Below are 14,166 nucleotides of genomic sequence, written 5' to 3'. Positions count from 1 at the left end.
CTTAGAGACATATAGTAACTCTAAATGGGACAAGAGATGTAGGCTGAACAAGTGAAAGTTGGAAATAAGCCCACAAACCAAAGGATGTTTACATATTAGCATATGAACATCAGGCTAAATCATATCCTTTATAACCTTGCCCCACACTGATTGGAGAGGCATATGTTTTGTGCACTGTTTAAGCACTCTAAACATTGATTAGTTTTTGACAGGATTCTCAACAAAGTATATTTTTGAGGTTTATAATTATATTAATATTTATCAATGTTAATATGAAATTACCTGTTGCTTTTTCTCTGCTGGTTGTTTTCCTCTTTGTATCTCAGGACAAAAATTCTATTGTTTCATTATTTAATGAAACCCGCTTCTCCTGGCTACTATCAAGATGGGGATTTCATTACTGGTGGACTTTTTTTCCTAAGAGTGACTGATTGTGACACCAGAAGTCAATTTGGCTTTGAAGATAAATTTTATATGCCAGATTATGTTCTTGTGTAAGTATTTGACTTCTCTGAAGTGCATAAGAAGGTTTAAAAAGCACTCTAGAGCTGAGAATTATTTTACCTTGTTTAAAGTTATAGTGATGAGAATGTTTTAAACTTACATCCATTTAAATTGGTTTATTGGAAACTACTTTTGTGTATTGCCATGGGTAATATAGCAAAATATATTTTCCGGAAATATATCACATAATCCAAGGCAGGAAAATGTGAATTCTAAATTACATTTACTTCATCTCTGACCTTACTTGCTCTGCCTCAAGCTGCACATAAAAAAGCCAAAACTGTAAATTTGACTGTAAATCATCAGAATGTCAGGTTAATATTTTTTAGGCACCCAATTTCTCAACATTTTCTACAGCAAATATTTTATTTATTTCTTAGATTGTCATGTGTTTTTTTGACTTATCTACTTTAGAAATAAAAGGAAGACTATCTTTGTATCTTTGCCTTCTAAGGATCTTACTAAGCATTATCAGCACCTGCTGGCCATGGTTTTTGCTGTAGAGAAAATCATCAAGGACCTGAATATATTGTGCAATTTGTCTCTGGGATTCCACCTCTTCAATATGGATTTCTGACTTTATTGAGATGAAGGCCATGGAGAGTTCCATGTCTTTACTTTCTGGAGAGAGTCCTCCAGTTCCTAATTATGACTGTAGGTATGAGAAGAGAAACAAGCTGGTGGCTGTGGTAGGAGGCATTTCAACAGGAACAACAGCTCATAGTTCCCAGGAACTAAGCCTCTACAATGTCCCCCAGTAAATGAAGAATTTTGTGTTTTCTATATTTAACATAGTAAATATTATGTTTACTAAAATTTAATTTATACTTATGAAAAGATATGGGACTTCTTAAAAATGTACTGTTTAACTTTTATTCTCTAAAAGATATTTATTCATAGTACAAAATTTTATAATAAAGTTTCCTTTTGAAAACTTAAAATGGAGAAAAGCATATAGATAACATAATGATGACCTACCTATAATCTCACAGGCTAGATAAAATATCCTTTTCTCTTTATTGGTGTTATCATTTACATTTTTTCTATGAAATTATGGAGCATCATACATATTTGGGATTGTGGCAATTCTATTCACAGACTTCTTTTTACTCTTTTGTAACATGCAGTATTATGAATGTTTTTCATTTATTGTCAATTATTTATTTGCAATATCAGTTTAAGTTACAATATAATATTTCTACAAAAGTTATTTAGTCAATTTATTAGGAGCAGACATTGGATTGTTTTCAATTTTCCTTTATTATACAGTTTTTCAATTTTCCTTTATTATACAGCTTTAAAAGTTATTTTATTGATTAGTTTAATTTTTCTAGTAGAACAATTTCAGTGTAAAATGTATTCATTTTTGCAAAGTTTATGGTAAAATTAAAAATTGTTATCTAGAATATTAGGTTGCCATAAATATTGCTGAGATTCTGTTTACTTTCCTCTTAACATTGCTGGATTGATTTTTAAAATATTTGTCAAGTGGAAGAAACTATTAGTGATTTTTTTCTGTTTCAATTTTCATTTACTTGTGTTTAAGAGTTAATTTAATCCCTTTTTAAAATGTATTCTTAATTTTATCGTTTGGTTATGAAATTATAGGGTCGGGATTTTATTATTTTCTTATTGGTTAAAAAACTTCCTTCTGGGCTGGAGTTGTGGCTCAGTGGCAGAGCACTTGCCTCACATGAGGCACTGGGTTCGATCCTCAGCACCCAATAAAATGAGTAAATAAAAGTATTGTGTCCATCTACAACTAAAAAAAATTAAAAAATATTCCTTCTTCTCATTTCCCTACTAAAAAATGCAATCTTTCAAATTATAGAAGAAAGTAAGCTTTTTAAAAAATGATTTCAAATACATATTCTTAAAAGTTGTTCAATAATACTTTGGGGAGAATTTGTAAACAAAACTGAAACTAGAGACTAGTTTATTAAGCTTCTTCTAAGCATCATCAAGCTTCAACAAACAAAAAAATTTGGTTTATTTTGTGCTTTTATTAAATATTGATTTTTTTCTTATGTTTCATTCTTTCTTCTTAAAAACAGATGTTCATCTTTAATTTATGCTTTCATAATTTCTTTTTTCCTTCTCTCTCTCTCTCTCTCTCTCTCTCTCTCTCTCTCTCTCTCTCTCTCATGTTTGAAGCATCCATTCATCCATCCAGCTATATGACAAGCATTTAATAACCATCTATGTCCAAAGATCATGGTTTCATATTTTTATTTTTTGGTACCTAGGATTAAACCTAAGGTTGCTTTATCTGAGTTACATCCCCATCCCTTTTGGGTTTTTATTTTGAGCCAAATTCTCACTAAATTGCTTAAGGACTCACAACTTTTAATTCTGCTGCCTCAACCTCCCAAATTTATGGGATTACAGGCATGAGCCATCATGTCCAGAAGATCATGGTTTTAGAAGTGATGTGTGAGATCTCTCTGTTAAACATTCAAGCATAGATGCTTTGTCAGTAGTGAAATATATGGACATATAGTTTGGGTAAAATTCTATGGTAGACATATAAATTTGGGAGAAATTTAGGGAATGTATGTTTGTGGAAAATGGAAAACATCCCAGTCTGAGCCATGGAGTCTTCTGATATTATCAATTTGGAGAGATGTGGAAGATTCAGTAAGTTAGATTGATAATATGTTTTATATCCCAAAATTAATTATGAAAAGATCACTCTGGAAACTGGCAAAGGAAGATGTTTCAAGGAAAAGATTCTGATCTACTGTTTTACACCAATAATAGATTCAGTAAAATGAGTTCTGTTAATTGGTCATTTGATTTAGCAAATTAGATAATTAATGATCTGGTTTTTAAAGGATGAATTGTAGTGGGGATACCCCATAGAGCAAGTCTGAGAGAAAAGTCAAGCAACATATAGGATTAGCAGTCTGGACAATTCATTTGCAGAGTTTTTTATGAAGAAGAATAATGACATGGTGGGGGAGCTAGAGGGTTTTGGATAAAGAGAGATTTTATATGTAGTGATGGGAAAATAATTAGACTTTTCTCTTTCATTTTGGTATATTTTTGGGTATATACAGGTATAACAAGCAAAGTATAAGGGCTCCTAGACTTCTTTCTCTAGTGAATTTTAAAATGCTTAATGCATTCTCTTTTCTCATTTAATTTGATTATGTGCTATGGCTTTAAGAAGAAAATCTAGTATTAAATTTTATTTGCTTGGTAATCCAGAAAAGCCAGTATGGAAAGATATTTTAACTTTTTTTGGGGGGGGGTAAGGATGAGTGGGTACAAGATTGAACTCAGGGGAACTCCACCACTGAGCCACATCCCCAGCCCTATTTTTTAATTTTATTTAGAGTCAGTCTCACTGAGTAACTTGCCTTGATTTTGCTGAGGCTGGCTTTGAACTTACAATCCTCCTGCCTCAGCCTTCTGAGCTGTTGGGCTTACAGGTGTGTGCCATCATGCCCAGCTGAAAGTGTTTTTTTATTGGTACATTATAGCTATACATAATAGTGCAATCAATATTGACAATCACATATGCAAGGAATATAATTTGTTCCATTTCGGTTCTTAGTAACTTCTCCTTCAGCTTCTCCTCCCATCCCTCTACTTCACTGGCCTTTCCTGACCTGATTTTTTATATAAATTGACACTTAAAAATAAAGAGTAAAATGCACTATAGTATATTCACACAGGTATACAGCATGATTTGGTCGACCTCATTCTGCTATTCCTCCCCTTTTCCATCCCTTCCCAATCCCTCAACCTCCTTCCTCAATTCCATTTTTTTTCCAATTTTCATGGTGTTGCAACTCCTGTATTTTGCCCCCATTTTTTTGCTCTAGCTTCTGCATATGAGAGACAACACTCAACTCTGGACATTCTGAGTCTGGCTTATTTCATAAATTTCATCTATGCACTGGAAAATACCATAATTTTATTCTTTATAGCTGAGGAAAACTCCATCATGTATATATACACCACATTCTCTTTATGCGTTCACCTGAGCATCTGGACTGGTTGCGTAATTTGGCTATCGTAAATTATGCTGCTATAGTTATTAATGTACCTATATCACTATCATATCCTGATTTTATTTCTTTTGGATAAATACCAAGAGATGGTACATTAAGCATTTATATTTATATTAAAAAATAATCTAATGTTATACCTCAAAGCTCTAAAACAAATAGAAGAGTGGAAATAATTAAGATGAGAGCTTAAATTAATGAAGTCAAGAAAAATACAAAGAATCAATTGAGGGTTGGTTCATTGAAAAAATTGACATACCCTTAGCCAAACTAACCAAAAAAGAGAGAAGACCCAAGTCAACAATATTGGAGTTGAAAAGGGAGATACAATAGACACTTCTGAAATCCAGGAATATTAGAAATTATTTTGAAAATTTATGCTCCAATAAACAAAAAAATCTAGAAGATATGACAAATTTCTAGACTCATATTACTGACCCAAATTGAACCATGGGGTAAAAAAACCTAAAGAGATTAATACCAAGCAAAGGGATAGAAGTAGTAATTAAATGCCTATAAACAAAGAAAAGCCAAGGACCAGAAGGATTGTCAGCCAAGTTCTACCAAACTTATAAAAAAAGAACTAATACCAATCTTCCTCAGTATGGAAAATTATTGATTTGCAAATAATCTTCACAAATTTATGTTACTCTAAGTCAGAGCAGAAAAGGAAAACTTCTGTGACTCTTTGTATATATTTTTAAAAGAATAAAGAAAAATATGCACACACACATATATGTATACAAATAAATATGTGTGCATGTGTGTTAGCATGAACTTTTAGTCACAAATATAAATACACACACACATCACATATAACTTAATTTCCACTCTATATGTATGTGTATATATATATATATATATATATATATATATATATTCCACTATACATATACTATTTCCATATATATACTAATTTCTATATATATTCTAATATATAACTTAATTTCCACTATATATACACACACACACACACACATATATATATATATACTCATAATTATGTGTATATATATATATAATTATGTATGTATTATACATGTATACACACATATATATATATATATATATATATATACATAATTATGTGAATATATATATGTGTGTGTATATATATATATATATATATATATATATATAGTGGAAATTAAGTTATAGGTGGTATATAGAAAATTGATACTTCTTATTTTTCTTCTTCTTTTTTTATTATTAGTTGTTCAAAACATTACATAGCTCTTGACATATCATATTTCATACATTTGATTCAAGTGGGTTATGAACTCCCATTTTTACCCCATATACAGATTGGAGAATCACATCAGTTACACATCCACGTTTTTACATACTGCCATACTAGTGTCTGTTCTATTCGGCTGCCTTACCTATCCTCTACTATCCTCCCCTCCCCTCCTCCCCTCCCAACTTTTCTCTCTACCCCATCTACTGTAGTTCATTTCTCTCCCTTGTTTTTTTTCCCTTTCCCCTCACTTCCTCTTATATGTAATTTTGTATTACGATGGGAGTCTCCTGCCATTTCCATGCAATTTCCCTTCTCTCTTCCTTTCCCTCCCATCTCTCGTCCCTGTTTAATGTTAATCTTCTTCTCATGCTCTTCCTCCCTGCTCTGTTCTTAGTTGTTCTCCTTATATCAAAGAAGACATTTGGCATTTGTTTTTTAGGAATTGGCTAGCTTCACTTAGCATAATCTGCTCTAGAGCCCTCCATTTCTCTGTAAATGCCAAGATTTTGTCATTTTTTAGTGCTGAGTAATACTCCATTGTGTATAAATGCCACATTTTTTTATCCATTCATCTATTGAAGGGCTTCTAGGTTGGTTCCACAGTCTAGCTATTATGAATTGTGCTGCTATGAACATCGATGTAGCAGTATTCCTATAGTACGCTCTTTTAAGGTCTTTAGGGAATAGTCCGAGAAGGGGGACAGCTTGGTCAAATGGTGGTTCCATTCCCAGCTTTCCAAGGAATCTCCATACTGCTTTCCAAATTGGCTGCACTAATTTGCAGTCCCACCAGCAATGTACAAGTGTGCCCTTTTCCCCACATCCTCGCCAGCACTTGTTGTTGTTTGACTTCATAATGGCTGCCAATCTTACTGGAGTGAGATGGTATCTTAGGGTGGTTTTGATTTGCATTTCTCTGACTGCTAGAGATGGTGAGCATTTTTTCATGTACTTGTTGATTTATTGTATGTCCTCCTCTGAGAAGTGTCTGTTCAGATCCTTGGCCCATTTGTTGATTGGGTTGTTTGTTCTCTTATTGTTTAATTTTTTGAGTTCTTTGTGTACTCTGGATATTAGGGCTCTATCTGAAGTGTGAGGAGTAAAGATTTGTTCCCAGGATGTAGGCTCCCTATTTACCTCTCTTATTGTTTCTCTTGCTGAGAAAAAACTTTTTAGTTTGAGTAAGTCCCATTTGTTGAGTCTTGTTTTTAACTCTTGTGCTATGGGTGTCCTATTAAGGAATTTGGAGCCAGACCCCACAGTATGTAGATTGGAGCCAACTTTTTCTTCTATCAGATGCAGAGTCTCTAGTTTTGATATCAACTCCTTATTCCATTTTGAGTTAACTTTTGTGCATGGAGAGAGAAAGGGATTCATATTTTTTTTTGCATATGGATTTCCAGTTTTCCCAGCACCATTTGTTGAAGATGCTATCCTTCCTCCATTGCATGCTTTTAGCCCCTTTGTCAAATATAAGATAGTTGTAATTTTGTGGATTGGTCTCTGTGTCCTCTATTCTGTACCATTGTTCCACCCGCCTGTTTTGGTACCTGTACCATGCTGTTTTTGTTACTATTTCTCTGTAGTATAGTTTGAAATCTGGTATCGCTATACCACCTGATTCACTCTTCATGCTTAGAATTGCTTTTGCTATTCTGGGTCTTTTATTTTTCCATATGAATTTCATGATTTCTTTATCTATTTCTACAAGAAATGCTGTTGGTATTTTGATTGGCATTGCATTAAACCTAGAGAGTACTTTTGGTAATATCGCCATTTTGATGGTGTTAGTTTTGTCTATCCATGAACAGGGTATATTTTTCCATCTTCAAAGATCTTCTTCTATTTCTCCCTTTAGGGTTCTGTAGTTTTCATTGTGTAAATCTTTAACCTCATTTTTTAGGTTGATTCCCAAGTATTTCATTTTTTTGAGGATATTGTGAATGGGGTGGTTGTCCTCATTTCCATTTCAGAAGATTTGTTGCTGATATACAGGAATGCCTTTGATTTATGCATGTTGATTTTTATACCCTGCCACGTTGCTGATTTCATTTATTAGCTCTAGTAGTTTCTTTGTAGACCCTTTTGGGTCTGCTAGGTATAGAATCATGTCACCCACAAGAGTGATAATTTAAGTTATTCTTTTCCTATTTTTATGGCTTTAATTTCTTTCGTCTGTCTAATTGCTCTGGCCAGTATTTCAAGAACTTTATTGAATAGAAGTGGTGAGAGAGGGCATCCCTGTTTTGTTCCAGATTTTAGAGGGAATGTCTTCAGTTTTTCTCCATTTAGAATGATGCTAGCCTGAGGCTTAGCATAGATAGCTTTTACAATGTTGAGGTAAGTTCCTGTTATCCCTAGTTTTTCTAGTGTTTTTAATATAAAGGGATGCTGAACTTTGTTAATGCTTTTTCTGCATCTATCGAGATGATCATATGGTTCTTATCTTTATGTCTATTGATGTGGTGAATAACATTTATTGATTTCCATATATTGAAACAGCCTTGCATCCCAGGGATGAATCCTACTTGATCATGGTGCACATTTTTTTTTGATATGTTTTTGTATCCAATTTGCCAGAATTTTATTGAGGATTTTTGCATCTAGGTTCATTAGAGATATTGGTCTGTAGTTTTCTTTCTTTGAGGTGTCTTTGTCTGGTTTCGGAATCAGGGTGATGTTGGCCTCATAGAATGAATTTGGAAGAGCTCCTTCTTTTTCTATTTCCTGAAATAACTTGAAAAGTATTGGTATTAATTCTTCTTTAAATGTTTTGTAAAACTCCGCTGTATACCCATCCGGTCCAGGGCTTTTCTTGGTTGGTAGTCTTTTGATGGCTTCTTCTATTTCCTCCTTTGTTATTGATCTGTTTAAATTGTGTGTATCTTCCTGACTCAATCTGGGCAAATCATATGACTTAAGAAATTTATCGATGTCTTCACTGTCTTCTATTTTATTGGAATATAGGTTTTCAAAATCATTTCTAATTATCTTCTGTATTTCTGTAGTGTCTGTTGTGATATTGCCTTTTTCATCCTGTATGTTAGTAATTTGAGTTCTCTCTTCTCTTCGTTAGCATGGCAAAGGGGCTGTTGATCTTATTTATTTTTTTGAAGAACCAAATTTTAATTTTGTCAATTTTTTCAATTGTTTCTTTTGTTTCAATTTCGTTGATTTCTGCTCTGATTTTAATTATTTCTTGCCTTCTGCTACATTTGGTGTTGTTTTGCTCTTCCTTTTCTAGGGTTTTGAGATGAAATGTGAGCTCATTTATTTGTTGTTTTTTTCTTTTTTTGAGGAATGAACTCCAGGCAATCAATTTCCCTTTTAAAACTGCTTTCATTGTGTCCCATAGATTCCGATATGTTGTGTCTGTATTTTCATTTATCTCTAAGAATTTTTTGATTTCCTCCTTTATGTCTTCTGTAACCCATTGATCATTCAGCAACATATTGTTCATTTTCCAGGTGATGCATGATTTTTCCTTCCTTCTTTTATCATTGATTTCCGGTTTCATTCCATGATGATCAGATAAGATTCTTGGTATTATCTCCACACCTTTATATTTACTAAGGGTTGCCCTATGGCATATTATATGGTCTATCTTTGAGAAAGATCCATGTGCTGCTGAGAAGAACGTATATCCACTTGATGATGGTTGATATATTCTATATATGTTGGTTAAGTCTAGGTTATTGATTGTATTATTGAGTTCTGTAGTTTCTTTATTCAACTTTTGTTTGGAGGATCTGTCCAATGTGTGTGTTGAAGTCACCCATAATTATTGTGTTGTGGTATATTTGATTCTTGAACTTGAGGAGAGTTTGTTTTATGAACATTGAGGCACCATTATTTGGTGCATACATATTGATAACTGTTATGTCTTGTTGGTGAATGGTTCCTTTTAACAGTATATAGTGTCCTTCTTTATCCCTTTTGATTAACTTAGGTTTGAAGTTGATTTTATTCGATATGAGTATGGCCACTCCTGTTTGCTTCCGAGGACCATGTGAGTGGTATGATTTTTCCCAACCTTTCACTTTCAGCCTGTGTATGTCTTTTCCTATCATATGAGTCTCCTGAAGGCAGAATATTATTGGATCTGTTTTTTTAATCCAAGTTACTAGCCTCTGTCGCTTGATTGGTGCATTTAAGCCATTAACATTTAGGGTTACTATTGATATATGGTTTGTAATTCCAGTCATGTTTGTTTGTTTGTTTATTTATTTATTTTAATTTGGCTTGTTTTTTGTCTTTGGTTATTTCTCCCCCCCCCCCCTTTACTGAGTTATCTCCCACTGTTGGTTTTGGATGCTGTTTTTCATTTCCTCTTCCTGTAGTTTTTTGCTCAAAATGCTTTGCAGTGCTGGTTTTCTGGTTGTGAATTCTTTTAACTTTTGTTTATTGTGAAGTATTTCAATTTCGTTGTCAAACCTGAAGCGTAATTTTGCCAGATACAATATTCTTGCTTGGAATCCATTATTTTTCAGCATTTGAAATACGTTGTTCCAGGATCTTCTTGCTTTCAACATCTGTGATGAAAAATCAGCCTTTAACCTAATTGGTTTACCCCTGAGTGTAATCGGCCTCCTTTCTCTTGTAGCTTTTAATATTCTCTCCTTGTTCTGTATGTTGGATATCTTCATAATAATGTGTCTTGGAGTTGGTCTATTATGGTTTTGTATGTTTGGCATCCTGTAGTCTTCTAGGATTTGGACATCCATTTAATTTTTAATGTCTGGAAAGTTTTCTAAAATTATTTCATTCAACAGATTGTTCATTCCTTTGATTTTCACCTCTATACTTTCCTCTATCTCAATGACTCTTAAGTTTGGGTTTTTTTATGACATCCCATATCTCTTCGATGTTTTGCTCATGGTTTCTTATCAGCCTTTCTGCACTGACTATACTCTTTTCGAGTTGATATACTTTGTCTTCATTATCTGATGTTCTGACTTCTATTTGATCTAATCTACTTGTAATATTCTCATTTGAGTTTTTGATTTGCTTTATGGTTTCCTTTATTTCTAGGATTACTGTTTGATTTTTTTAAAATCTCTATCTCCTGGTAGAGTTGATTTTTTGCTTCTTGAATCGGCTTATGTAATTCATTTTCAAAGTATTCTTTCATTGTTTGGACTTGCTGTCTAATGACTTCTTTAAGATTCCTTTCCATCTGAGTCAGGTATGCCTTGAGTTCTTTCTCTGTCCATTTTTCTGATGCCTCTAGGTTCTCCTGTAAATTTAAGTTATCCTGCATTGTTTGTAATCCTTTTCTCCCTTGTTTTTTCATGGTGTTCACGTTACTTTCCAATTCTGTTTAACTGCTGTGTTTCTGTTTTCTCCTATAGATTTGTTTTGGTTTTGTATATCTCTGTGGTCTCTCCTTTGTGGTGGGAGACTATGTCTAGAGATGTTGGGCTTTATTGTAATTTAAAGCTGATTTATTCATTTCATAAAAGGCTTATGGATTCTGTAGGCATATAGTGATCTGTTGTTTGGTCTTAGGACTTTATGTTTAGGTTGGGTGCTATGATGGTATGAAGGTTAGTATGTCTTGGCTACTTTGGAAGTTTGCTCTACCGAAGGGGGATATTAACAGGTGAATGGATCAGGGTATTTGGTAATAGCTAGGTACTTAGGAGCCATATAGACAGCCTCAGAACATTCACCTATTTGCATTTAGAAAATTACATGTAATGAAAGTCGTAATGCTTGGTATGCAAGTTAGGAGGAAGGGAAAGGAAGAATTCCTTAAAGAGAAAAAGGGAGAGAAATATAGGTAGAATAAAGGAGAATGGAAAGAATAATAAAAATTGAAAAGGGAAAAGAAAAAAATGATAAATGAAGTCTTACAGTTCTATTTTCTTCTCTTCCAGTGGGTGGAGCTGTGCTCTCCAAGCCGAGCTTCTGCCCTCTATATCCCGGAAGCAATCCCTGTAAGGTGGCTCCTCTTCCTCTACTGGGTGTCTTTCCAATCCTGTTAGTTCAGGTCTGTTTCTCTTCTCTGGCCCCTCCCCCCTTCCTCCTGCCAGCCAGCCAGGCCCCACTCACCGGAGGCGTTCTCCACAGATTTAGTTACACTTGCAGCCCCCTGAGTGTCCTGTTCTCCCAACGACTGAGTACTCTCTCTGTTTGCCATTCACCCAGGTCCCAAGGTTGTGGAGCAAGTGATCTGGGAACTGTCAGCTTATTTTGCCTGGATTTCTTCGGTGGCCATGCCCCTGGGAGCTGGCGGCTAAGGCCTTGGGTGTTGCTGCTGGTGGTAGGGGGAGTTGGAGGTCGGGAGTCCCCTCTGATTCCCTCGGCCCCTACAGTCATGCCCACAGAACTCTGGGGAGAGATTTTTGAGGTTTCCCAGCTATATATATCTGGTGGGGATGGGAGTCACACACCTGTTGAAGCCGATTTTGCTGGGAAGGGATCCTGTCTGCCAAACTCTGGTGACATCAGCTCTCTGCTATGGCAGGCCCCAGACTCCTTTCTGTAGTGTCCAATGGGAGGGGTGGGTCTGGCCTGTCTCCGGTCTGTCCTGGTCTCAGTTTCAGTTCTTGATCCTCTGTTTCATGAAGGCTTGGTTAGCAACCTCTTCAAAGGGTCTCTACGCTGCACACGGTCTCTGGCATTGCTGAAACACCTCCTTCTGGGGCCGGTCGCCAGACAGTGGTGACCCGCACCTCTGCGCACAGGGTGGCTGAGGTTTACCCGTCAGGGGCAAGCTGTCACCTCCAATAATCCCAAACTCCCCACCTAGGTCTCACTTCAGTGGAATTTTGCTGGGAGTTTCTCAGCAGGCAGAATCTGAATGTTCTGATGTGTCTCTCTGTCTGCGTGGCTGATGAGGTACTGAAAGTGCTGCCTCCCCGCCCGCCGCCGTGTTGAGTTTGCAATTTGTTCTTCTTTACCAACATCCGTCACTTTCCAGGACCCCACCACAGCAGCCCATGCCCCAGGGCAGTAGTCGAAAATTGATACTTCTTAGTCAACTCATTTCCTTAATTTTTAAATTTCTTCCACAAAGTATATACAAGATGGGATAATTAGTCATTTTTGAATAAGCATCATAATTTTGTCTTAGCAGTAACATTCTGCTCTGTTTAGATCAGCTACTGTCCATTTGGCCACAGACTCAGAGACAAAGCCCAGTATCAAGGAATTATTCAACTAATGCTACATTTTGGTTGAACCTGGGTTGCTCTTGTGATTCCAGATAACATCAGGGGAGAAATGTTTCTCAGGGACATGACACAAGAAATTGCCAACAATGGACTCTGTTTTGCATTTACAGAAAGTTTCCTGCAAAGGATACTGTTTACAGTGTACTTTTCATGGAAAGATTCGCATATTCAAATGTCAGTGTTGTATTTGGTGACACATATTCTCTTCTGAGATTTGTATGTAAATTATTTTACAGTCTTCCATTTGGTAATATTTGGGTTACAACATCTGACTGGGATAAAGATCCATTATCCTTTGGACAAATGCTACCTTATACATATTTTGATGGAGTATTATCATTTTAGTACACATGGAAGAGATACTTGGTTTTAAAGATTTTCTCAAAAGTGTTCAGCCTGCACAATATCCCTGTGATGTCTTTAATCAGAATATGTGGTCTTTATTATTTGATTGTCCATATCTGGATCAACATGGGATCAGGTTATTGAACCAGTGTGAACAAAGTGATAGCCTGGCAACTTGAGCTGTACATGTTTGGGATATGAAAGCCTCACATAAGAGTTACAAAGTCTATTCTGCTGTGAATGCCATTTCCAAGGCACTTCATGAAGAACTCTCACTCAAGGTGGAAGAAGTATCACTTGACAAAGGTGTAAGTGCAACTCCTCAACCTTGGCGGGTAGTAACAATTCATTCTTGTGTTTTTCTAGGGCAACAGTCCATGGATTGTCTTTTCTATTTCTTGATTCATGATGTTTTTGCAGCTATATATTATTATTTTGTTGTTGTTGTGTTGGAGATTGTAGCCAGGGGTGCTCTACCGACTTAGCTATATCCCCAAACATTTTTTCTTTTTTAAATTGAAACTAGGTCTTTCCAAGATGCCAACACTGGCCTGAAACTTGTGAACCTCCTGCCCTAAACTCCTAAGTCACTGATATTACAGATATGTACCACTGTTTCTGGCTCTAAATGATGCTTTTAAAAAGCAAAATACATTTAAGAAGATTCTTTACTCACACTTTGAAAATTTAATATTTCTATTATAAAATCATGTTTGGGAAACATTTTAAAAATCCCTTTCTAAGCATGTTTAAAATAATATTCATGCCCTTTGTGGTTACCCATCCTTTTTCTTATTCTTTTTGTTGTTTTAGAATCAAATAAAATATTTAACTCAAAGAATTTTCACAAGAATAAATAGGGTCTATTTGAAGGAAATTTAGT

At 35.1% G+C, this 14,166-nt stretch overlaps 1 pseudogene; it reads left to right on the top strand.

Annotated features, from left to right (window-relative positions):
• Positions 1 to 272: 272 nt before the first annotated feature.
• On the top strand, positions 273 to 13,768 carry LOC124089788 (vomeronasal type-2 receptor 26-like; annotated as a pseudogene).
• Positions 13,769 to 14,166: the final 398 nt, after the last annotated feature.

Source organism: Marmota monax, unplaced genomic scaffold (assembly GCF_021218885.2).
Source record: "Marmota monax isolate L192 unplaced genomic scaffold, Marmota_monax_Labrador192_F-V1.1 WCK01_AAM20220418_F8-fsc00449, whole genome shotgun sequence".
NCBI classification, from domain to species: Eukaryota; Metazoa; Chordata; class Mammalia; order Rodentia; family Sciuridae; genus Marmota; species Marmota monax.
The sequence above is the reverse complement of the archived record's forward strand: the minus strand, read 5'-3'. Positions and strand labels throughout refer to the sequence as shown.